At 37.5% G+C, this 3383-nt stretch overlaps 1 pseudogene; it reads right to left on the bottom strand.

The window, feature by feature from the left end:
* Nucleotides 1-2364: 2364 nt before the first annotated feature.
* On the bottom strand, nucleotides 2365-3034 carry LOC127131553 (ras-related protein RAB1BV-like; annotated as a pseudogene).
* Between the last annotated feature and the right edge of the window lie 349 nt (nucleotides 3035-3383).

Here is a 3383-nt window from a genome sequence, read left to right as displayed (position 1 = left end):
GGATTTATAAATCTACATTCGGAAAAGCGTCATTTATCTCTACTCAACAATCGTGGCCGAAACATTGTTTTGTATCACTTAAGACAATATATCTTTCGTTTATGAAAAAAAGGTTTTCGATTAATCGCACGGCGGCGAGAAAAGAGTTTGATTGGTTTGGTGTATTTTGAGTGATGGCGAGAACTTGGATGAACGAGATATACATCTCGAATCCTAGCCTCAGGAGTGCATGGTATACACCATGTTCCATTTCCATCTTTATTGAAAAAGTATTAAGGTAGGAATTAGGTATTTTGAAGTTTGAAAGACGAGTACTTGTGACTTACAAGCTCTTACAGCTTGGTTCTAGTACTCGAGACTACGTCTGGACATTCCACCCAGGCAGTCTGTTTCTTTCCAATATTGCTAAGAAAATGATTTGAATATTTATGAATGTTTTGGAGGGAAGACGAATATTTATGGCTTGCAAACTCTTACAGCTTGAGCCTAATATTCGGGATTACAACTGGATATTCCCTCCAGGTAATCTTTTTCTTCCAACTTTATTAAGAAGATGATTTTTGAATATTAAAGTGTTAAAGAGAAGACGAATATTAACGGCTTGCAAGCTCTTACAGCTTGAGCCTAATATTCGGGATTACGACTGGACATTCCATCCAGGTAACCTTTTTCTTCCAACTTTTATTTAGAAAATGATTTTGAATATTGGAGTATGAAAGAGAAGACGAATATTAACGGCTTGCAAGCTCTTACAGCTTGAGCCTAATATTCGGGATTACGACTGGACATTCCATCCAGGTAATCTTTTTCTTCACGTTTTATTTGGAAAACGATTTGAATATTAAAGAGAAGACGAATATTAACGGCTTACAAGCTCTTACAGCTTGAGCCTAATATTCGGGATTACGACTGGACATTCCATCCAGGTAATCTTTTTCTTCACGTTTTATTTGGAAAACGATTTGAATATTAAAGAGAAGACGAATATTAACGGCTTACAAGCTCTTACAGCTTGAGCCTAATATTCGGGATTACGACTGGACATTCCATCCAGGTAATCTTTTTCTTCACGTTTTATTTGGAAAACGATTTGAATATTAAATTAAAACAATTAAAGTACCGAGGTTTGAAATTATTGAAAGTTTAGTTGACGTTGCTTACGAGCTCATTGTAAGAAGGCCCAAGAGTAAGCCATGTGAGGTTGATGGCGATGCTTAAAAGCAATCGACTTACAAGGGTATGAAAATGGGCTCGACATTGAATCGAGAAAAAATGATTTTTATAGTTTTAAAATGGTTTCGAATGAATGATGAAATTAAAGAAATCAAATTTGCATTATCAAACAATAATAAAAAACTATGAGTAATAAAGCATAAACATAAAAGAAAATGTTAAAAGAAATAAAAATGCTACACATAGGGGTATCGAACCCACTACACTAAAGACCTAGAAACCACTCCTCTCCACCAGGCCACTTACCAACTAGTTGTTATTTCAATACTAACTTAAATATATAAACCAAGATAAATAAAAAAAGAATTAAAAAATAAAAACAAAACTAAGAAAAAAAGAAACTTTTGGACTAACCTAATTAAACCCAGCCGCTTGGCTGTTGGGTTATCAATGGGCAATAAGTTGGAAATAGAAAAAAACAATTATTACCTAATATCCTAGGAATTTTAAACTTTTAAAACTTATTCTGTTAAAATAAATAAATTAAAGAAAAGAAATAAAAAGATGGGATAGTAACAGAGGCCTTTCTCTTCGTCCTCTCCATCTCACGAATCTCTCTTTCCCAAACTCAACCTTACACTTCTCTTCCAAGCGCATTCCCAACCTTCTCGCCTCCGGCTCACAATCACTCTCAACCTTACTCACAAAATCGTTCTCTCCAACTCACGTCTCTCACATCATAACCCTCTCTCAAACGTGCGTTTCTCTTAATCGCTTCCGAATCATAAAAGAAATCAATGGCTGAAGCAAAAAAAGCGCTCACCTCCGACGGTAAAGACGGCAATGATGAAGCTTCAAACTCTTTCAACTCTTCAAACCAGGTTTATCTTTAATTCTCCGGTTTAGGGTTTTTTCTGTTTGGTATCTTTTAATGCCGCCTCCGATTTTTTTCGAATTGTCGCCCCCCTCTCCTCACTAATCCCTTCACTATTTATCCTCTACGAATTAGGGTTTTCAGGATGGCATATGGAGCTCAAAAGAGTATCCTGCAAAACCCCCTTCTGGGTGGTGAGGGTTCGGTCGCCCTAATCGATGCTTGGGTTGGAACAGGTAAACTGGGTTTTGCTTTCTTCTACGTTTTTGTCTCAATTCCAAATTGGGAACTTTCTTGGAATTTAAACAACTTGGTAATTAATTTGTGTTTGTGTTGTTTTTTAACCGCAGTGAATTTCTTGGCCTTTGATGGGGACTTAGGAGTACTGGCACCAGCCTTTTCAGTCCTCTCTGGTAAAAGCACTGGGTTGATGTTAGGTAGAACACCACCACGAGAAATGGTAACACCAGCAAGCAATTCTCCAAGCTCTTCATCATGTTTGTTTTTGTACTAGTTTTAAAGAACTTGATACCATACTCATCAGCAAGAGCTTGACCTTTGGAGGTAGGTACAGCCCTTTTACTTTCATCCATATCAACCTTGTTTCCCACAAGTAACTTGTTTATATTGTCAGAAGCATGATGTTCAATATTACGAATCCGATTCCTAATAATATTGAAAGATGCTTTATCAGTAGCATCACAAACCAGCAAGATACCCATGGCTCCACGGTAATAAGCTGTAGTAATAGTTCTGAATCTCTCCTGGCCAGCTGTATCCCAGATTTGCAACTTAATGCGCTTGCCATCAAGTTCAATGGTTATTATCTTGAAATCAATACCCATGGTGGTGATAAAATTGGTTGTGAAGGAACCATCAGAAAATCTCAAAAGAAAAACAACTCTTCCCCACACCACTACCGCCGATAAGAAGAAACTTGATGAGGTAATCGTAATCGGCATGTGCTCTAACGGGTGCTGCTGCCATGGCGTTACGGTTGAAAAATGAAGAGTTCTTGTAAAGTGACTCAGTTGGGATGTCTTGCACTATGGGCAAAATCCAAGATCCTATATTTTTACTCTTTGATGTCCTGGTTTATTATCCCACTGTTAAGTTTATTGTAGTACCAAAATTGTGAAGGCTGATTTTTCCATACGTTATTGCAGGATTGCAAGCATACTGCAGCTTCTTTGTAGCAAGTATCACGCTTCACGACCTAGACTTGGTCGAAACCGACAACTTATGCTCTAGTACTTCATGGTATGTAAGCTTGTTCATGCTCTTGATAGAAACTCATGACTGCCCTACCTTACTTGGTATCACTTGTCTTGAATCC

The sequence above is a fragment of the Lathyrus oleraceus genome, chromosome 3 (assembly GCF_024323335.1).
Source record: "Lathyrus oleraceus cultivar Zhongwan6 chromosome 3, CAAS_Psat_ZW6_1.0, whole genome shotgun sequence".
Classification (NCBI taxonomy): domain Eukaryota; kingdom Viridiplantae; phylum Streptophyta; class Magnoliopsida; order Fabales; family Fabaceae; genus Lathyrus; species Lathyrus oleraceus.
This window is presented reverse-complemented; position numbering and strand designations above follow the sequence as displayed.